Raw genomic sequence first — 23,265 nt, forward strand, 5'->3', positions numbered from 1 at the left:
AGTGCCTCTATTTGCATAAGCCCGATAAAGACATCATAAGCAGACTTAGCTTGCACATAGATCTCTCCCACTCCTTGCAATACATTTCCACACTCGTGTGTTGACTCCGCTTGGCAGCAGTGATCAAATCCTTTTTCAGTGGAGAGGGGAATGTGTGGGTGATCCCACTTTAGCAAGGGATAGCCAGATGAAAGTGCGCAAACATGCTTTTTTTTGCCGGAAGCATGTCCCTTGCAATAAGAGAAACGCAACTAATTTTGAGGGTGAATCATTGCAATCAGAATTCATTGTGATGTGTTCAGGAAAACACGCCATTGGATTCAGCGTCAACATAATAACGGTTGTGTAACCTGAGCACATTCATTGGAGCAGATTTGCTGATGCTGGGGCTTAAAAGCAAAGCACTCCACTGTGTTCTGACCCTAATAACCACAACCTAACACTTTGCAATTCAAAAGATTTCAGAAGTCAGTGACACGTGTATGTATCTAAAGAACAAGACATGATTTGTTCCAAAAATATTTACATTTTTACATTTGTGATCAGATTTAACTTGTAACACTATTAGATCTGATCCACATGTACCAGTATCTGGGAGCTGCTAGCGCTCTACTGGAGCTTGGCTCGTCTCACCATAGACTTCCAGTCCATCCAAAGTGGCTGCAGACAGCTCTCAGGAGTTGGCATGAATCAGGCTCTTTGGTGAGTGACTTATTACTCCAACTCAGTAATACAATGCAATACCTTTTGATTTGTTATCTTACAAATGTAAAAAAAAAAACAAATATAGAGAAAACTATAATCTGAAAATTAAACTGAAGATAAACATCTATAGTTTAATAGAAAATTCAGTTTTTAAAGTTAAGTAATTATTGTGACTATGTATTTAAACAAAATTGTTTTTGTGGGTATGATAACATTTTACTCTACAGATTCATAGAACAGATTTTGGACAAAGGAATGTGCAGCTTTAAAACAGTCTAATGATAATTTACAATACAAGTTGAATCTAGATAGATTATTTTTTTAATAGGAAGTAAAAACAAATGTGAGATGAGATGTCATTACCAGGAATGGAGATGGTGGTCACAAGAATGATTCTTGCTGACATTATGAGCCTATTCAGTCCCTATAGTGAAATATTTTTATCCTTACATTTGCATTTGTGTTGTAGTTAAAATTACCAGCTATTGTAGAATGTTTCCAAGGATTTTAATTTTATACTGATTAAGTAATTATGATTATTTGAAATAACATCTTCCTATGATGACACGGGAATGAGAAAGGAACAGCGACAATGACTTATAGCTTTGACACAGCAAGATGCTGACACTATGATGGATGAGGATGAGACTACGTAAGTCTGCCTTAGTAAGCATGAAGATAACAGTTGTCAAGATTAGATAATTACTATAAAAAAACTAAGTCAACATGATATTTGTGCAGTGAGAAATACTGCAATATTATTTTTGTATGGAATCACATGTGCAGTGATGTAATGCATCTTCTAACCCCTTTCTTAACCATGCAGACTGGACTGAGAAATTTATGCAAACCTGACCTGCAAGGAAATGTTGTGGAATTCATCATCTGCATCTGTATGTTTGTTAAACAGTAACAAAACAAATTGATTTGCTTTATAATGTAATTAATGTTTTGCAAAAAAGGGAAAAAAGGCATTTACAACTGGCGTTACATGTTTTACATTTTTTATCAAAATGCAGAGACTATAACAAGAGACACAGGAAATATTTTATATTTTATGTTTCAAATTTGGCTTTAACGAACAAAAATTTAAACCTCATCATTGAAGTGATGCTCATCAGCTGAATGTATTTGAAATTAGCATATTGCCAAGGCACTCACTTAAAAAGACACTCAGAGTAATTAACAGATGGAAGAGCAGCCTGTGGTGTATTTTCAACAAGAAGTTCTGATGTAGATCTTAATTACTGACAATTTTCCTCCTATTAGTTGTGTTTCGTTTTTAACAGATTTTGAATATGTAGGTCTGCTGTGTCCTCCAGAGACCACTGCAATGTTGGCTCAATTCACAAAGCCTTGTTCTTAGTTATGTTACTGTACAATGACTTTGTGCTCTACAGCTTTAAAGTTTTTCAGAACATCCAATTCCACTCTAAACCAAATGTTGGTCTATTCTGTCAACTCTGTGTCCCTTTTGAAAATCTAAAATAATATTTATGAGGAAATTTGAGGCTTCAAAATGCCGCAACCACTAAAAAAGGAGCAATTTTATCTCGCTGCGCCACAGAAATTGAGCATATACTCATAGTCATTACCAGTGTCTACTGCCTTTAAATCTCCAGTCTTTTCTCTCAGATATCTCAGAACATGGAACCCTGACTGACAGCATTTTCATGTAGAACAGCTGGAAAACAGCTGAACTGCGTTCTGCTTTTTCATGTATTATAGAGTTGTTGGTGTCAGTTGTTAGTTGAACAGGTAAGATATGAATGATTGACAGTCTACACATTTTTGTACACATGTACACACTGACAACTTACAATGATTCGAATTATACATTTGTTTATATGGCTTTTCAATTCCAGTCGTGCATTTTCACAGATTTAATTGTTTTGGCAGTTGCAATTAACCTCTGGCTGTGCAGAGAACAACCAGTAAGACTCTTGAACACATTTCCACCTTCACTGCCTATCTGCAACATCTTGAGGAGATGATAGCAGACATACTGGATTACAGACAAAATAAGGCCAAATGCAACTTGAATCAATAGCTATAAGCCACTAGGCGACTATAAGTTACTGAGACGCAGCAGAAACCTTGACCACAAATACCCCAACAACAGCTTCTTACACTCTTTTCACACTGGGTTTATTTGTTTGTCTGAACCTAAGGTCAACTGCCCCTGTCTAACCCTTACTGGTCTGCTTTCACACATGTCTACTGCTGTTCCAATTCATGGTATGTTTGTGTAATGCTTTTGCCATCAAAATGAAGGAGTTTACCACTGCTTCAAGGTAACAATGACATCTGCAGGGGAAAAAATTAAAGCCGTGCACTTGTTCAGTACCCTGCTGACAAGTTCACCTGGCATCAAGTTTGGCTTGCATGTTATTCCCTGCTCACAAATCAGTGAGGCTATGTATCTCTCCCATTTTCTAGCTAACTATAAAAGAATGCAGGACTGCAATTCTCAATTAATCAGTAAATTGCTTAGAGTATAAAATGTCATAAAAATGTGAAAAAAAATCTCAATTCACTATTTAGTGACTAAACAGTATTTAGTCTAGTCACGGTAGTCGATATTTTGAAGTCTAGATTTTTCCAACAGTCTATAACACAGACAGATTTGATTTGTTATCATAGAAACCCAGCAAACATTCACATTTAAGTAACTAGAACTAGACTAGTAACTAGAAGAATTTTGTTGAATTTTTGCTTTAAAATGAATTGATTATCAACATTGTTACCAATTAATTTTCTTCTAATTGATTATTTTTTTCTGTTCTACAGTAATGGCATTAATCGTGCTGGAACTTATATAAGATTAACTCCTTCATGAGGACAAATTTTCTTGCTTCATACCCAGGTTCCGCACATTTAGACTAGCGGTTCCATACCCACTGTAGGTCACATGATGACAACTGAACAAAATTTGCTAATGAAGACCCCAAGATGGTTGAACGATAGTAAGTGGACCTTAAGATGACTTATCAGTAAGACATTGTTGTGGTTGCAATTTGTAAATCTTAAGGGTCTTTATGCAAAAGTATTGCTGATGGTGCTGTATCCAGTGCAAATGTGACATTTAATTAACTAGAAAACATTTGGTGAGCACGCATGCCCTTTTCCAGTATAGCTTTGGTTCACAGTCATATGGTTAAACACATTCACACATGAGAGCTTCACAGAGCAGCCACCGTTTTTAACAGCTCACCACTCAGCAGCTTCACCGGAGCATCCGGGGGCTGAGTGCTTTGTCCAAGTGCACCACAGCAGTAGTTGTTGAGGAAAGGGAGTCTGCATACTTCACTGGCTAACAGGGGCTCAGGAGGCAGAGGGACCAACCAGTAATCAGAAGGTTGGTGGTTCAATCCCGGGCTCCTGCACGCTCCATGTTGAATTATCCTTGGGCAAGATACCGAACTAAACTGCTCCTGAAGGCTGTGCCATCAGTGTGTGAATGATTAGTTCCTTTTTGACGTGCAGTTGGCACAGTGCATGGCAGCCACTGCCATTGTATGGCTGAGGTGAATGTGACATGTAGTGTAAAGCACTTTGAGTGGTCGGAAGACTAGAAAGGCATTATGTAAGTACAGTCCATTTACCATTTAACAGTCACAAGCTTGGCTCCATTTGGATACTGTTTCCCAGCACTGCTCATCCTTATGCATCCCTTTTCCCCTTAACTGACCTGAGGGGGTTGAAAGGCGATGGCAGGGATCATTACATCACAAAATACCCAGCAGCCATTGTCCTCAGTAACTGCCACACAACATTACCACAACGCTCTCTACAAACAAGTGGACAGGTCCTGTGTGCCACAGCGAGAAAGAGGAAGAAAGAGGGATGCAATGAGGGGGGGGAAAGACAGATGATTAAAGAAAAGAGGGAATGTGAAATCAGAAAGTGAGGGGAAGCTGAGATAAAAACAAACAGTGGGCCACTGTTTGTCCCCGAGGTCCAAATCACAACTATTCTCATGTGGAAATACTTGACATTTGTATTTCCATGACCCAGATAATGTTTGCTTGGACATGGAAAGATTGCATAAAGTCAAAGGTCAGAAAAGTATGGTTGATGTCAGACTGGCCATTGCCACCTCAGAGGTTTCTCTTATTACCAGAGAGGCCTGGCATTTCTGTCTCCATGTGATGGCATGAAGACATTAGTATACAAACATTTCTTGGTTCAGAGGAGGACAAGCCCTCTGTGATTTTATTGCTCGTACACCAAATATTGCTTAGTATGCTCTCAACCTTTGTGCCTCCACAGGGGGGCTGGGACATCATAAACAACTCACTGTGCAGAGCTTCCTAAATACAATTCATTATGTTCTCTTGTGTAGTTTGTAATTTGATAACTGAATTCAAAATAGATGTTATGCCTGTGCACATAGCTATATAGCTATTGAACGTATCCACAAATATAATGAACTGATCACTTTACAGCTGTAATATGTTAGTTCTAAGTGTCTCCTAGAAAGGTCAAACAGCAACTACTTTGACAGTTGTTGATTTGTTTGTCAGTTACCGAGGGTTGGGGAAGCGGCCGCTGCTCGGGCCCTAATGAAAATAATCATTTGCTTCAGCATTGAACAATTTTTAGATACAAGATGCCAATGTAACTATAAAAGAAAAATTAAAAAATTACCAACAGACTAAATAGATGGATTAACACTGTCACAATATTTTAAAAAAAACTGAAATATGATTATCAAAAGTAATATGTCATTAGGAATAATTAATTATTAATTACATTATACTGCACATGTTTTACTGTTTTTGTGTCCACCCTCTGTAGAAAAGCTACAATTAATATATTTTCACAGGAAAATGAGCAGGTGAACATGTTGGGGGATGCACAGCTCCTCTCCCTGGTTTGGTCTCTACAAGTGCACTAGCAAAACCTCCTCACTAAACAGCAAAAGCAAACACGAGAGAGCAAATACATCTTTGCTCTCTGTAAACATTAAGACAAATACAAAGGCAGACAAACAGTTGAACAAACTGGGTATGACAACAAACAAGTTGGCCAAATAATGCAGGGAGCAAAAGAAATAAAGGGCAGGGAACAAACAAGGGTGAGCCACACCAGCCAGAAAATGGAGTTCAATTTTTATTCTGCACAGCCACTAATGCAAATAATGTGCCTCATACAAATTCCAGACATATAAATGCAGGGAAATTGAGGAAATAAATAAATAAATGGTGGGAATAAATTGAGAACAGGGTGAGGCACAAAACAATTTCAAATGAAGGAAGAACTGTGGAAAATTGGAGCACAAATATCTAGAGTCGGGATGGATTAGTGTAAACATGTTCTTTTTTCCCCAAGAATACCTAATCACATCATTGTGTCCTGTCGCTGAAGTGGCGCTTTGTTTCCCCTTATGAGAGAAGAAATCTATTCAGCTGAAAATATTAGATTTCTTTCCTATACGCATTTAGAAGCATAATACAATACAGATATCCAAAACATGCTTTTCATCCTAAATATACTGTTTCTGTATAAAAAGACATCACAACAAGTGAATATTATATTGTGGCAGAATTCCTTTTATTATTATTATTATTATTATTCAATTGGTTGATTTGTTTTTGTCCTGCATGTTATCCCAAAACAAAACAGGTTGTAATAGCTTGTGGAGCTAACATACAAGATGAAAAGTTGTTTTCTAATTTATCTACAGTCCTTTAAATAATATTTTTTTATTTTACTAAATGGAACCTCAAGAAGCACAGGTCATCATGATGGCCTAAAGCAGGGGACCCCTGCTATCACACGGGTGCGACCCATTGAAGATAAATTCAAGGGCTTGTGAGATGTTGACACGAAAGGAAAGAAGGGAAAGAATAGTTCGCTCCACACAAAATGTTTTTCCTTGTTGAGTGACAAGAGGTTCTGAATAGACATTGCTTTATTTTATGTGGTTATAAGATAAAAATGTTGGGAACAACTATAAACTATAAACTAGTTGTTGTTGAGAAAATCAAAATTTATCAAAATGATTCACAATCGCTGGTACTTGTAAGCATTCACTATGACTGTAAAAGACTGCTGGGGAATTAAACTGTTTTGTGCCTGTAAGGCTGTGCATAAGGGAAAAACAATGTATTGCACATCTAACAATATTGCATAAGCCAAGCCATCAACCCACCCAAGACTGCTTCAAAGTCAAAGATGCCTAGAAAAATATGTACATTGAACACCTAAACATCACCTTCCCACTCCTCTTTCCTGCAGCCCCGAGCAGTGGTTGACATGGAGTCACACGTTCTATCTCTGCAATCTCATTGCAGAGATGGGTTTCCACACATTCCACGTCAAAATAAGAGTAACATTGGGATTTAGATTGCTACTGTTTTTAGGATCATGACATATACATGACTTTTCTAAGCAAATATTGTAAAATAAAGTATTTAAATTATTGCTAAATTAATGCTATTCCATAAATGTTTCCTACTGCAGCTTTAAGATAAAATCCGCACAATACCAAAAAACAGGAACATTTTGAAATAAGGAGATATTATTGACATCACAGCAATGCATACTCCTGTGCCCTTTTTCCTTTATTCCAGTAATTGTTGAAACCAGATATGCAAAAGCATAACAAAAATCAACGTAGCAAATCCATTCCTTCCATTTACAAGCTCTTTATGTACTTCTATTTGTCGAACATTTTGTCACCACTGCCTTGTGTTGTAAATGCCTCTGTAGCACCTATCAATAAACCATCTGTTGTCACATGCTGTGCCATGTTATTAACGCCCATCTTCATGGTAATCTCTCAAAGAGATCATTGATGGGGGTCCTCTGTACTTCTTTACAGTCTGGCCTGTGGGATACATCCTACGGCGAATGAGAGAAAGCTCTCCCACCCCACTCTAAATCTCTTCCTTGTGCCCGAGATAAGAGTAGAATTGAGTTATTGAGCAGACCGTTTAAGATATAAGCTCTCGCTAAAGGGGCACTCAAAAGAGTCACAATAAAAAGAGATTGAATGTTTTGTTTTTTTTTCTGTACAAGGTGGCCTGTCTCATCTTTACCATTTGTCTCCAGGAATGCTCTGATTAACCCACGTGAATAGTGTAGAGTAGATAGTGGATAGAAATCTGCGCTATACTGTATTACTACAGCTAGCACTGATTGAAATAAATGTGAAGATTATGATGTGAGATCCTGAGTTTATTCCCAAAATACAATGCTTCGAATGTGTAATTGTTTCAATTCCCCTACCAACTGGTGCATACCCCCATTAGCTACAGTACATTTATGCAGGTGGTCCATAAAATAATGTAAACACCATATGGAGTAGGGCATCACAATTACAAACACTGCTTCAAAGGTGGGTCATATTAGGTTAAATGCCAATTAGTAGCGCTTGTCAGCTATAGAAAAGAGGTTGGTAATCTGGGCTATGGTATGTAAGATTTCTAAGCAACATTAGAAACATCCAAAGGGGTCAAATTATCTGTGCCTACGTTGCAGCTATAATGAATGAAATGAATGAAAATTCATGACAATCTGACAAAAACTGACTAGATGTACAGTTAAAACCAACAGCAAAATCTTTGTAGCAGAGTTTTTGAATGGTAATTCACTTTCTTCAAAGTTATCATCCTTAGGGCTACAATTAATGATTATTTATATTATCCTTATTATTATTAGGGCCCAAGCATGAAACATGCAAGGACCCTATTGAAATTGTAAGGATTGTTATTATTCTTTCCTTCTCCCAAATGAAACGCAATTTTGATGGCCTAAAGGTGCTCAAAAACTCACCAAACTTTGCACACGTCAGGCATGCCAAATAATTACGTATTTTATGGGCAAAATGGCTCCAAAGCGCCACCTACAAAATTGGAAAAACTGAAAAACACTGATATGTACTTTTCCTAACATACTTGCCACATCTGCTTCAAACAGTCTCAGAAGAGCCATTGATGATGCCAAGTTGTGAATCTTGTGAGTTTTCGGGTTAACGGCGTGTGCTTGGTGTGGTGTCAAAGTTCGATGCTTTGCCATGACACAAGAAGTTGTTGTAACTTTCCTGTACATGCTCATATCTCTACTAAATTTCAAACATTTGATAAGCGCCCTGAACACATCTACAAGTCAAAATTCACTCAACCTCATAGCTCCGCTGCAGGCATCAGGAAATGTCGCTTTAATGACACCCAGGGGACACAGGAAATAACGTTTAAGTCATCCGTGACCAGTCCAAAATGTGCGACAATTCACGGCGTGGCTCCAAAACTCCTGCGATGGCCCACCAAACGCTGCTTGCAGCTTTAATTTAGTTGATGTTTTTAAAAATGGCCATCAATAATCTATAGGTATGTATTATGTCTATATTATTTGTGTACAGACCATGGAGGTCTAGGTCACAGTGGACATTACTGTAATACAACTGGCTTATAACATAACATTTCATGTTGGTCTTGCTACAGAGCTATAGCTTGATGTTGGCTTATTATAATGAAGATGTAACATTACTAGGAAGTGTTGACAACTTTAGCTTTCTCAACAAAATTACTATTACAGAGCAATAGAATAGTTAGTTTTAGGCTTAACATGTTTAATCAGTACTAAATGTTTTCTAAACTCAAATAAATTCATGGATGGCAGAACATTTTCTGCAACTCAATCAGGACAAAACAGAAGTATTGGTCATTGGTTCTGAATCTCAGACGGAGAAACTCAAAAACTGCGAATGCTGGCACTAAATTCCTGTGATAACGTGAAAAACCTGGGAGTTATCTTTGACTCAGATCTCAGTTTTGAGTCACATATTAGAAATATTTCTAAGACTGCTTTTTATCATCTCAAGAACATTGCTAGAGGACCCTTTCTCTCTCAAGCAAATACAGAGACACTTATCCATGCTTTTATTACCTCCAGGATTGATTACTGTAACGCTCTGCTTTCTGGTCTTCCAAAAAATAAAATCTCTAAACTGCAGCTGCTTCAAAACGCTGTTGAACGTCTTTTGACTAAGACCAGAAAGAGAACACCCATTACCCCTATCCTAAAGTCTATGCATTGGCTTTCAGTTAATTTTAGACTTGATTTTAAGATCCTTTTACTACTTTATAAGTCACTTAATGGTATTGGTCCAGATTTGCTGTTACCTTATGAACCTACTAGAACCCTCAGGTCCTCTTGTAGTGGCTTTTTAATTATTCCTACAGCCTCAACTAAAACTTATGGTGAGGTGTCCTTTCAGTGTTATGGCCCGCGTTTGTGGAACACCCTTCCTCTTGAGCTGAGAGCAGCAGGAAATCTGGACAAAGGCAAACTGAAGACATACCTATTCAACCAAGCTTTTAACTAAGCTGTATTTATTTGATTTAGTTTAAACTTTATTTATTATATTTTTACCATTGATGGGCTGCTTTTCTAGTCCTTTTGGTCTGGGGTCCTGGGGTTTTTGTGTTATTTTTTTCCCCAGGTGCTTATTTGTGGTTGGAGGATTGGGCTTATGGGCATTATATGGGGTGGTACTATTACATTATTGTGGTTTTTAAAAGTATTGTTTTTAAATGGCTCTGTAGTATGAAGCACTTTGTGTTACATGTATTTGTATGAAGTGCTATATAAATAAAGATTAACTGATTGATTAAACAAAGTTTACTTTGTTTCACCATCATCATATTACATACATATGTTATTAATCTTACAAAGCTACAAATAGATACATTACCTCATGGCTATGCATCAAACAAACAGCTATGTTTAAAAAATAAAAATACTATTAAAAGTATTAAGTTGCGTCTTCCTTTCGCTTTTGCCCGCACTAGCCAGATCAAGATCTGTATGACAAGGCAGTGTAAATACTACCGCTCTTGTCCACAGGGGCCACCAGAATCAACACAAAATTTCTTGTAGTTGCTTTGAGACACCATTGTAGAACATGGCAAACAATGTACTTAAATAATCATCAGAATTATAAAATGTTTTCATAATCAAGAGGCAGGCAATAAAATGCCTCTTTGGTACTCCAGTCACTCATGGGCACCGACTTGCCTGTAAAAAGGCAGGTTAAGAGCATCTGAAATTTAAAGATAGATCCAACAATGGAAAGAGAGATGAAAAATCTGTGTGTACAAATCACAATCAGTCAAAAAAAGAGAGAGAAAAAAGCCCTGGCAGGTGTGAAAACAGCCTTCTGTAGTGAAGATGAGGAAGACAGAACGGGATGATGCTAGCTGGCTTTGGAAGTTGGGTTATGCCTTGAAGTGTTACAGTCAAAGCCTGATGGAAACTCATTTCCACCATTTTCGCCATTCAAAAACATGAATGTGCAAAGAGGAATTTAGATCACAGTTTGCTTTCTAAGATTATAAGACATGCTTTATACAGACAGGAAAGAGGTTATTTATTGAATGGTTTGGTCATTAATCTTAAGCTTTCTAAAGAGTAAATATAATATAATGAATATATTTCTAAGCTCTAAGATACATTCATTAAAAAGGCAGCTGGTTCTATTTGGTAAATTTTAAAATGATTATACACTGAAGGGTCTTGAGTCAGACTGGAGTTTTAGTTAAACAAACTTAAGTCTTAATAGGTGTAACCAAAGTGAAAACTAAAGTCCGGTGAAAAAGGCAAAGACATAAGAGACAGGAGATTAATCTGAAGCCTAACACTAATACTTGAACCAGCAGGACACTGTGATTCTTGCATAAGTTTGAAAGGGTTCCTGGCAGATACATACAGATGTAATCTATCATTTTATTTATGGTTATTATGATAATGCTGTTATTATAACATTTATAACAACAGCAGTTACATTCTTCAGAACTCTTATTCTTTTTTCTACTCACAAAAAGTTAACAACATTAAGCAGAGACGGAAGAAATGAAAGAAGTCCCAATCTAACAAGGTAAATGAGCTGGATGATTAAGACATCTAATGACTGACTTCAAAATATGTGTCTTGTTAGTGAAAAAAGCTGTCTGTTTTCTGTAAGACAACAACAGCATCTGAAGGTAGCAAATACATCAGTGGCTATAAACGTTTTTTACAGGAAATAATGAAAACAAGAAAAAAGGGGAAATTACACAGGTGTTATCCTGTATAATTCTCAAAGTACACATAAACATTCATTAATCCACAGCATAAATACATTAATTTCTAACATTGTTAGAAGATAGTGAATTGTAATTTTGTTCACAGGATAAAAGCTGAAGAACATTAAAGCTATATTCCATTTAAAAATCTAAACAGCTAAAGAAAAAAATAAGAGAATTTACTTCATAACTTTCCCCTCAAAATGTGTATTTTCAGGCTTTAAAAAAACTTGTAAAGATTCTGTGAAAGAAAAACTACAGTGACTTGATTACTCATACTTTAACTCATAATTCTGCTATTCTCCAATAACTATATTAGGAAATAAGACAATTGACATAACTTTCCTTTGTGCATGATGTGTGAACAGAAAGACAATAGCACCAACACCAAAGTAATACAAGCACCTGTCACACAAAGCCTCATCCAGCTTCATTAGACTTAATATAGGTTATCCTGCATAACCAGTCACACAGCGCTTGTTATGTGCTCTTTCAACTTCATGAATGTTCCAATCAAGGTATGATTGCATTCACATTGTAGTGGCGTAATTTGTAACAAATAGGCAGTCAAAAGCAACATGCACAGCTCCAGATGAGGCAGTCCAGGATAAGATGAAATACTGTGTGTCACACTTAGGCTATATAAAGATTTTCTATTCATGATGTCAAACCGATGCTCATCAGGGCTGCTTCTAATAAAATAAGAAAGCATTAGTTTACATTGAACTAGTAATGTTTGTGAAATCTGCTTTTTATTAGTGAAGTTAGTTTGCAACAGTGAATTTTATCTATTGGAAAAACTATTAACTACCTAGTTTCTTTTGTTAGAAACCCTGTTTATAGCCAGGGCATGTAGTGGCTACAAACACTGACGTAATAAAGCGTGAGCTTGTTGCTGGGGGCAGTGTCACATCAGACATACGGAGTTTTGTATTTTTGCTTCCGTGTCTGTGTCCCATATTTAACTTAAAATAAGCCTGTAAAATCTCTCTCTGAAACTGATGTGAAGTATTAAACCTATACATAGCCAATGTCTTTTTATTTAGCATTTAGCATTGGAGCTGTTAAATGTGACTGGTATATTCTTATCCTGCATGTCTTATTTCAGTAATAACTGCTATTGTGTTAAATGTGTGTTTCTGTGACAAATATTAAAATGTGTGTGAAAAGGCAGAACTTCTAGTCTTTTTAATTTATTCATTTTGGGCTCCTATTGGAACATACAGTAACTCCAGACAAATGATTGGCCACTAGCCAGGACTTAACAGGCTCAGGAACAGTATATAGGTTACCATAGTTACCTCACATGAAAGTGAGTTCATCGAGTCCAAAAAGCCAGCTAAATCAGTTAAGCACCCAGTAATCTTGTTCATAAAACGTGCCTCAGATTACTTGGAATTCTAGTCCATTTGAAATCAATAATTGATAAGTATCGTGAACATGTGAAGTGAAGTAAAAAGAAAAGAAATGCACAGGTCTATGTTCTGTAGATGCACTGCAGATGAATTGTTTATGATTGTGGTCAGATCCAGACTGGGGAGCTGTCCAAGGTCCCGAGGAGAACATAACACAGAGCGGAGCCGTCCACAGTGCTAACTGCTTTACTCTGCTTTGGCTCTGCAACATTAGTCACAACAGACAACTCCACAGACATCACCACTTTCAGACAGTCCTCACTCTTTTGTTTGTCTGCCACATCACACTCACTATAACAGTAAAGCTGTGACAAGGATGAGAAGAATGCTTTGCAAAATCCTAAAATCACCCAGTCGATTATAATCGCATGCTACCAATGTTTGGCGCTTAATTCACGAGGTTCTGTTGAATGTCACAGGAAAATTTGTATCATTACAATGACATTATAACAATGTATTATTATAATGTCAAGTCTTGTGCTGAGGTGGGGCTGAGCATGAAAGCTGGGCAGAGTTCACTGTTACCTGAAGCAGTCCCTCAGCTCCACATTCATAATAATGAACACTACCATCATGAAAAATCACATTTACTACATATTTTATATGCCCATGCTTATAATCAATATGAAAAAAAGATCTGGCTTAAATATCTACATATCTAGTATGTTAGGGGTAATTAAACACAAAAAAGCGCATGGTGTTTCTTTCCTTTAGTAATTTTACAACATTTAACAAGATGATCTCTCCTACTGTCTTTTGATGGGAAATAAACTACACAGAGTCAGATTCACCCTAGATTAAGTTATTCTCTAATCAGTCTTTTATCTATCATCCCTGTACACAAAGATATGCTTTGCTCATGCAATAAAAAAGGAATTATCCATGCAAACCAGAAATCATTTAGTTAAATATGTATGCAGCATACCACCATCATTTATGGTTTCCTTCTGTGCTTCGGTATTTCAAATTGGCATTCTGTGTGTCAAATTAATCTGAGAGTTCTATTTCCAGTCCCAGTGTTTATGCCAAAGGCAGTATTTAAAAAAAGAAAATCTCAAGAGGGAATTACCATGGGGAAAAAAAATCTTTAAAATAGATTTAAATACACTGATGTAATAAGCTCTGCTGTAAAGTCCAAGTATTCCATAAAATAATACTGGTTTAGCTGGTTTGAAAGCACTATATTCAACTTTAAGAGAGGCTAATGAATTCTGGTTGCCTCTACCTTCCTCCATGATCAATGTCCAAAGCATGACACAGATTGCTGTAATGATGGTAGGGAGGTCAGTGTAATTTCTGGGGTGTGCTGGTTTGTCAGCGATCACCAGTGTGGACCTCAGGTTACCATTCCCCTCAGTAATATGAGCAGTAGCCCTCTGCAACCTCGTGGTAAACATTTTTACAGCCTTTGCTTAATTAAAATGTCACATCCACTGTAGCAATATACATCTGAGTTCTCTGCAAATTAAAAAGGAATTAGGCTGGCAGATGTGGCCTTAATGGCTTAATCATGCCTTTACGTTCGTTCCAGTTAAGTGCGGCCACAGATGAATATCGTTTCATCGCTCACATCCATGAGTAATGCCTAAAAATCCATTTGAAACGTAAATCTGGAGACAGCTGCTAGGGGTATGTATGTCCCATGAAACATCAGTATCTGACAACAAGTCAGAAAATGGAGTATATCCTAATGTAGAATCCAGAAAATAGGTAAAAATTCAATAAAATGATCAGGCACACTGGTTAAGTACTCTGTTGGACCTTCACACCTGCAACCATACTGTATGCCATTCAACTTCAGTGCTTCTGAACAATCAGTATTTGTTTATCTTTATGGTATATATTGCATTGCTTCTTTGAAACATATGTCAGGTACCACAGGCACTTCTTGGTGCACTGTGTATGTCAGTATGTAAGTATGCTCTAATTCATACCTTGTTATTATGTTGGGCAAATACAATAATACTGGATATCATTTGTATCATGGATCAACATGAAAGAGCTATTTTAAAATATTTTGTGAAATAGGTACATACAAGCTTACAAGTTTGAGACTTAAGTAATGAAGCTATCACAATTTTCTATGGAAGGACTGTCTGACGACAAGACATGGACAAAGTATTTCCAGGTTTCTGACAGTCACCATGTTTACGCAACAGAAAAATCTTTGGCAGAAGTTTCAAATATGAGTGCAATGGTGGGAAACAGTACTGCATTATTTCAGTCTGTGTACATGGTTGCTTTTCTTTCTCTCTCTCAAGAGGCCACACTTGGCGCTCCTGTCCTTCAGCTCTCTACAGTGCATATACAGTGCTATGGTATGGCAATATCATCAAGGTTGGTGAACACAATTCTCTGGAAGATTTTATCGTCATTCTTTCTCCTTGCTATAGAAAAACCTGCATGTGGATACTTCTGGAATGAATCATCTTAGAATTTACTGATAATACTATATTAGAAGTTCAATCACAATGCACCATTGTAGTTGTTTCTAAAGCTAGCAGGCTATATTGAGCTACTTTTTACTGGAACACATAATAACTGACCTTTATCAACATCACTTACTTGAAAAACAATTCCATGAATATGCTCATGTTTCAAAATATTGAATCTGCCAAACACAGTCCTATCTATTGTGAGCCGTAGTACAGCATTAAAGGGAGAAAATGTGTGTTTTAAATGGAGGACAATATTGCAGAGCCCACAGCTGCAAAACCCATGTAAACATATGATCGACAATTTTATATGATTATTTGAGTGATGAAAATTACCCTGACAGAAATAAAATTGGATGATTATCGATTGGTTCATTTATATAAATCCCATAACTTCAATATATAATAATAAAAGGGAGGTTAATTACAGTTTCAATGTACTATGAGCAGCAGACACTGAATGTAAAATGAGCTTTAACGGAGTAGTAAAAATATTTTCCCAGTGTTGGAAACTCTGCATGTACTGTACTCATGTACTGCTCTAGATTGTTCTACCTAGAGAATGTTGATCTTTCCTCTCTACCACTACAGCCTTTCCCCTGAAAGTGTAATCCTGAGAATGAATGTAGAGAGACTAAATTAAGGGACCCAATTTGAAGCGGCACCACTTCACTGATAAGCTGTACCAGTGATCTGTGAGAGCACTCAGGGTCTGCTACATTATGACAATACAGAGGAATAACGCAGATGAAAGAGAATAGCCTGGCAAGAGCAGAAATCAGATGGGCAGAGGGAGAGAAAAAACAATCTAATGTCTAATTGTGTTATGCCTCACGGCAGCAAGGGAGTTCAGGGAGACACATTTTCTTTCCACATGTCTTTCAGCACAGTCCCTTCCCCAACGTAATCACATTCATTTCCAACCAGTCCCGGTCTTTCTTGCCTAATCGTAGAGCATTTATTGAAAAAGTGACATGCAAGGCAAATGGTCGAATTCTTAACCAGACCCATCAGGTTTGACCAGAAACATGCAGCGTTGGCATTTGAGGCTGCGCATTTAAGCATGTTGGCAAGATGTGTCTGACACCCTCCAAGTCATTCTGTGTCATCTCTGCCCTTTGGGGAGAAAATGTCACTTTGATGCCTCTAAGCATTGGGAAGCCACTTTGAGGCCAGTGATTCAGTTAAGTAAACTATTTTTTCCCTTTGTCCCATTTTTTTCCCAGTCTTGATAAAATGTAACTACCACGATAAAAACTGCATTCAGACAAGCCAGGCCTGTCCAAGAAGCAGGCAATGTGTATGTTACTTCCTGTTTTGATCTTTTACCATTAGCTGTACCTATGTCTACACTAACGAACCTGTTTCAAAAAGCAAGTAATTGTTTACTAAAAGCTACTTGACTTGGTGACCAGCAGCAGCACAAAACCTTAAAAAGGCAAATGCTTATTAGGTTACTTATTTGAGTCAAAGTAATTTGATTGCCTATATAATTGTATTAAAACAATCAGTTGTCATGACACCATCATCTTCTGGCTTATACTGTGTTCTCTAATATTGGTATATGTCAAACCTCCATAACTGCAGCAAATGTCTAATATGGGCAAAAATGTTATGTGGTTGTTCTTTAAATGTGACAGTATTAGGTTTTCACACTGTGGTTAGTAAGGCTATTTGAGATGTCTGGAAAGACAAGAGGGCCTATCTATGTTTATAATTTAAAAAAATAGAAAAATCCCTGTGAGCAGCAACACTAAAATCGTTTCTTTCTATTTGCTGCAGAGCCTCTTCCAAAATTTAGGACGTGGTGGTGCAGAGTCTGACCATGAAGTGGAATCTGACATGTATCATCTATTACTTTACAGTGCTCACCGTACTAATTGCATAGTCACTAATATCTCAATTTAAGCATTTACCACAAATGATGATAGTGATAAATTCCAGGCCGTGCAATTCTAAAAATCTAATTTAAGTGCAAGTTAAGGATATGCTAATAATCTGTGATATATTATAAATTAGGGGTAATTGGGCTTTTATTGTCAGGGGACCTAAACACTGGAACAGATGGCCCAGTGACATCAGGCTTGCTAACTGAATGTCCATTTATATATATCACATGACTTGCTGTTCAGGCCTGGAAACTCGGTTCCGAAAACAGGGCCAAAATTCACATTGCGACACATTGCTTTCATCGCGGCTACGCTGTCACTGGGCCAAACTTTGTTTGGCGGTTAGCTAAAGACGAACAACACACGGAATCTGTCTTCTTTCTTGTTAGCTTTTGATATTAACACAAGTGACTTTTCCTAACAAAATTCATATTGTGTGTAAAATTCTGCTTTTTATGCAATAATTATTACAGCAATTTGAAATATGCTAGAAGGTTCTAGCAGTATTTGAGGGTGTACTTACCCTTTAAGCTCAATGAGAGCTCAGAGTTAACAGAAACATTTCAAGTTACAGCAAACATGAGGTCAAGAAGGGTCCTGCCTTGACTGCAGTGGGTGTGTTTAGTCAGACCTCTGACTCAGATACACTGTTCTATTGTTGTTCTATGCCTTGATTTATGTACATTCAATTCATTTTTGTTCTATATAGATAATGTTATAGTCTGTGTGCATGCTGGGATCAACATGCCATGGTTAGTGTGGATTTTCACCTAAATATTGTTGGCTATATCTATATAGATTTATTATTATTGAAACTGACCTTTTAATCCACAACAGACTTAAGAAGTGAAATAAAAGGCAACAGCAACCACAATTACAAAAGGACAGAAAGAAGATACTGTATGAATTTATTTTGACATACCTGCCGGGCTTCTCAATGTCAGACGTCCATACACTGTTATAGAAGAAAGGAAGGCCTTCGGAAAATCCCCAGTGTGACTCTATTCACAGGTCACTTACTCCAGGGTCTGAAAAAAACAAAAGAAATACAAGAGCATACTCAAAGCTGCCATGGAGAGTGCGCTCACAACTTTAACCACCTCAGCACCCACAAATGCCCAGCGATCCAGAATAAACATCCTTGAAGAAATGTCAGTCTTAGGAAGAACATTAGCTGAACCACACCAGGTAGTAGAAATTATGTGTATGCCATATGCACAGTATCTTTCTCCTTGCCTGGTCAACTTAATAATTAAGTAAGAGTTACAGCAGGACAGTGAAAAGCCCCTTACAAACTGACTGACAACACGTGAAACCAACCACTTTTTAAAACATTTTTTTAGCCACTTTATTTCACAGAGGAGCATAGCAACATAGCTACTTATTGAACAAACATTAGGTAATCTGCAATCACAAGTGCTTGCTGTGGCCGTGGCTTTCTGTTGTGACAGCTTTGTGCATTGAGTGGGAGAGAGCAGCACATTCAATCGACCGCAGCCAGAATTAAACATGGTGGTTTACATGTTGTTGTCACTCAGTATATCTTACCAACGTGCTGCACTCATGGTCTGGAAAAGTATGCTTGCCTAGTTTTCTCTCCTAGATGCCAAAACTATATACAAACTATAATGTGTAAACAAGTCAAGGTGGAAGTAATAATGTGCTATTGTTGTGCACATTTGTGTACACAAATATTATGTGCTTAGACAGAAAAAAACTTGGTTTAGTGATCAACCAAAATACATTGCAGATCATAGTAAAAGCATAATATGCTAAATACCGTAAAACTTTGAATAATAGCCCGGACTTTTATTTGCTAAAATCACTGAATCTACCCTGCCTTCATTTGGGACAGGCTTCCATATGGAACAGACATTTAATTCTTTTTGCACAAAACTGAAACTACTATGAAAGAGTTTATTTATTTCAAACAGAATAACACTTATGTAAAAATTGTCAAATACACGTCATTCATTTAATAGAGTAGCTCCGAGTACTAGCTCCGACAGACGGCTTATGCACTTTTATTTTGAAGGCAACCTCACGACAACAACACGGTGCAGGATGAGAGAAGTTAGCAGACAGAGAGCGATGGGCTTCACATGACAGGATTCACAACTTGGATTATTTTTTATGAAAAGCTGTTTTGATTCTTTTGATCGGTGGACCCTTACAGACTAAAGGAATCTAAATAATCAAGGAACGCACACATTCGGACTTAACGAACGCTTCAAATAAACGTGAGTCAGCACTTTTCCTCTCTTGTAGCCATGCAGGTTACACCGGTAAATCTAGAAGAATTAGACTTTGGGTCTCGTTGTTTCCGTTAAATGAACTTAACAGTGGTATTGTGGAGAATCTAACCGGTCTAACGATGTGCAGCATGTCCATACTGACATATTGATCATACCTTTAAACATTAATAGCTTATTTGTATTAAGGATCTAAGCAGCTTAGAAGCAGGTAAAGCGGCGACCCCGCAGGGTTTAAGAGGTTTTATACATCCAAAGAACTTCTATAAAAACCAGACCAGACATTTAATTAAGGCAGGCGTTTATTTGTTAAAATGTGTCCCCACACCAGGCCAGTAAAGGAGGCAGGCGGCTGTTTGGGACTCGGCTATTAATTGAAGTTTCACGGTACTAAGAAGCTAATGATATGGACAGTTACAAATGTGCCGATTGAAGGGTGATACTATGATGGTTATTTACGAATTTCAACTCATATGATGGCTGGAAGGTATTCCAGTGAGCGTACAATCAGCTAAAACTTTTTTAGATCACCTCATTAGGGTGCTGTTATTGACAATGTGGCCTGCCAGAACTTGTTGATAGCACAAATCATGATCAAAATGATGTGTTCACTGGGTTTTGAAAGCTTACAGATAAAATCAATTTCTTTGACTGGTGGACTTCTGGACAACTAGGTAATTCATAGTACATGACAGCAGAAACGATTACATAATGCACACTGTAGTGCTGAGTCAGGATATGCTGTAGCTTTAATGTCACTGAACTTTCAAATCAGAAGTGCTGCCACACAGAGGATTACTTCTCTAGAAGATTATACTAGTAAACCCTTTGAATATTCATTTGTTGATTATCAATTTTTGTCCTTTTCTTTATTCCCTGAGAGTCAAGTTACCATTTAGCAGATTATTTGTTCATACCGCAACTGGCTGTTAACCTATTAATGTTGATCACTTATATTACTGCTATTTTTTTTATGAAAGAAACACATAGTATGAAGTAAATGAGACGTGAAGACAATTTATCCAGCCAGTCTGATCCATACTGCAACTGGATTCATAACAGATTATGAAACTGTGAAGGATTAGAAAAATGTAGGCCCCAAAACTCTCAATGTCAGCTAGAATTTGCTCACTGGCTTGCTCAGTGACTCCACTTCCTAAGCCATATTTGAGGAACTTAAAAAGGCCATATCTACTGTAGCTACAAATTTTGTATAATTTCACATCTGATATAATTTCTTTGAACTCAAATAGCTTGATGCACACCACCGGCCAGGCGTGGGAGAAGTGGCTGCTGACACCTCAGATATGCTCACCTCTTCCACTGATTTACCAATGCTGCTATTTTCATCCCACCCACTGATCAGCCTAATCCACTGTTGGAGGATTTGTGCGCCATGGCACAGAGCAATTGTGCTGCGGCAAAATGAGTGTGGCTTAATTGGAGCAAAGACTTAATGAGGGTCCCTTGAGGATTATCATCTGTGGCTTAGAAATGGCCCAGGTAACGGAAGACACAGTCAAAGGGATCAGCTCACAGCTTTCTAACTTGGAGCGACAGTGCTGAGCTGCCAATTGAATTTTTTCTATAATTTTTCTATAATTATCTTTTTGTTTCTTGGAAAGAGGGGACTAAAGTGAAAGTCTCTGTGGAAAATATGGCTGCAGGACCAACAAGATTCTGTTGCAGTTGGAGGAAAATAATGGAGCATTTACATATTTACTTTTCAGCATATAATTTTCTGCTGTTGACTGTAAATTAAGACTTTTTTTACTACATTATCTACTAAATATAATTTTGTAGTAACTGCAACACAAGTGACTGAAATTTTGTCTAAGTTGTTGTCTTTATTGTAACAGGAACCTAAAATGTATTGTTTTGCCTATAAAATGTCAGAAATACCGAAATATGTTCATCACAATCCCCTAAAGCCCAAGGTTATATCAGATGGCTTGTTTTGTTTGACAAGCAGTGTAGAAATATTTACTTTACCATCAACTATGAAAAATAAATACAGCAAATTGTCACAATTGAGAACAATGGAACTAGAATGTTTGGCAATTCTGTTGGAAAAATGCCAAACATTCTCGTTCCGTTGTTCTCCAATAGTTGTGGATTATTTTTTTGTTGATCGAATTAACCGACTAACTGTTTCACCCTTAAATGTTTTATTATTGAAAAATTTCGTAATTCTAAAAGGAAGAAACACACATAACTGGTACAGGAAATGCTGCCACCACAGTACAACGGTAAAATAGAGCTGTCTCTAGCTCTAAGCAGTTTATTCCTCCAAGGAGCCCATCTCCATTTGACAGCCACAGATCAGATATGACTGACCAAGATAAATGGTTAGGCTCTAAAGTCAGATCAATTCAATCTAGCAACTGTCCTCGCCAGGAACAAAAGGCCACACTGTCAAGAAGGCTCAACTCACTTCAATGCTTATTCACTGTCTTTTTGTCCTTGTTACGTAAATACTAGAAAGTGTGAATGTCCATCCTCTTAAAGTTGAACAGGTGCCATTCTCAAACTCTTCAGTTCATTTGCGTCGCTACAACTGGATTTTTTGTTTGTCTTTTTGTTGTTGTTTTTTATCCTTTCAGTTCAGCCCTGCAGGCTACAGAGTTTGTTGTGTGCAATAAAACCCTTTCAATCACTGGCTTGTTTCCGTAAGCCTGTAGTACATCACCATTTCCCTGTTGGATTTATGACCAGACTTTACATCCTCTATCATGAACGATTTCACATTTCAATTCAGTGGGTCTCAAGGTCTGAACACAGCCACACTCAGCAACAGTGTTGCTCAGCCCACACCCCAGGCAGAGATTTCATTATCTTGCAAGCCACGAAGGGCAAGTCAACGTTTATGCCGTTCAATTCAATTGATGACACAAACATGAAAAAGGAGGCTTTTAGGCCCAGCTGCATTGATCCAAATTTCAATTACATTACATGCACAATAATGAGCATCAACAACATTAATTTCAATATTTGTCACTACATTGTGTCCAAGTATGTTCCTGCATTGACTGAACTAACAATTTCAGGTCACAGATTAGCACTGGCCATACATTTCTTTATGAATGCATGCTTAGTGAATATAGTAGTTAATTCACCTTTGCAATGTCACCAGACTTGAAGTTATGAAGTTTATTACTTATTGTAGCTACAACCATTCCCACATTTTATTTTACAAGCAAATGCTGCTCCTCCTCGAAAATGTTAACAGTTGGACAGTATTAGTGAGAAGTATGGTGACAAATTTAAATTACAGAATGCATTACAGATTTCCTGAATATAAGAGTTCTCTTCCTGTACACTGTGATATATAAAACTATTAAAGTGATTATGATGAGAACTTCTAAGAGCTTTGGTACAACGTTATGATTTATTTTGTATTTTTCTGTGTGTGTGCTATCTCAAAGATAGGGAGCATAACACCTGTAAATGTAATGCCTTTCATATTGGGTGTTTACAATTCACGCTAACAATGAAGC

At 37.3% G+C, this 23,265-nt stretch overlaps 1 protein-coding gene across 8 annotated transcripts in view; it reads right to left on the bottom strand.

Moving 5' to 3' along the window:
* lingo2 (leucine rich repeat and Ig domain containing 2) overlaps positions 1-23,265 on the bottom strand; it is a 237,541-nt gene that overhangs the window by 132,825 nt on the left and 81,451 nt on the right. For 7 of the 8 annotated variants that reach the window (XR_005442040.1, XR_005442042.1, XM_038700257.1 and 4 more), the window contains one exon: positions 18,439-18,544. The gene's annotated coding sequence lies outside the window, so the exon portion shown is untranslated. Of the gene's footprint in view, positions 1-14,005; positions 14,018-18,438; positions 18,545-23,265 lie in introns of those variants that run through there. The other variant, XR_005442041.1, reaches the window with a different exon arrangement.

The sequence above is a fragment of the Micropterus salmoides genome, unplaced genomic scaffold (assembly GCF_014851395.1).
Source record: "Micropterus salmoides isolate LMB-PRFRI ecotype aquatic unplaced genomic scaffold, ASM1485139v1 Ms_hic_scaffold_5, whole genome shotgun sequence".
Lineage (NCBI taxonomy): Eukaryota > Metazoa > Chordata > Actinopteri > Centrarchiformes > Centrarchidae > Micropterus > Micropterus salmoides.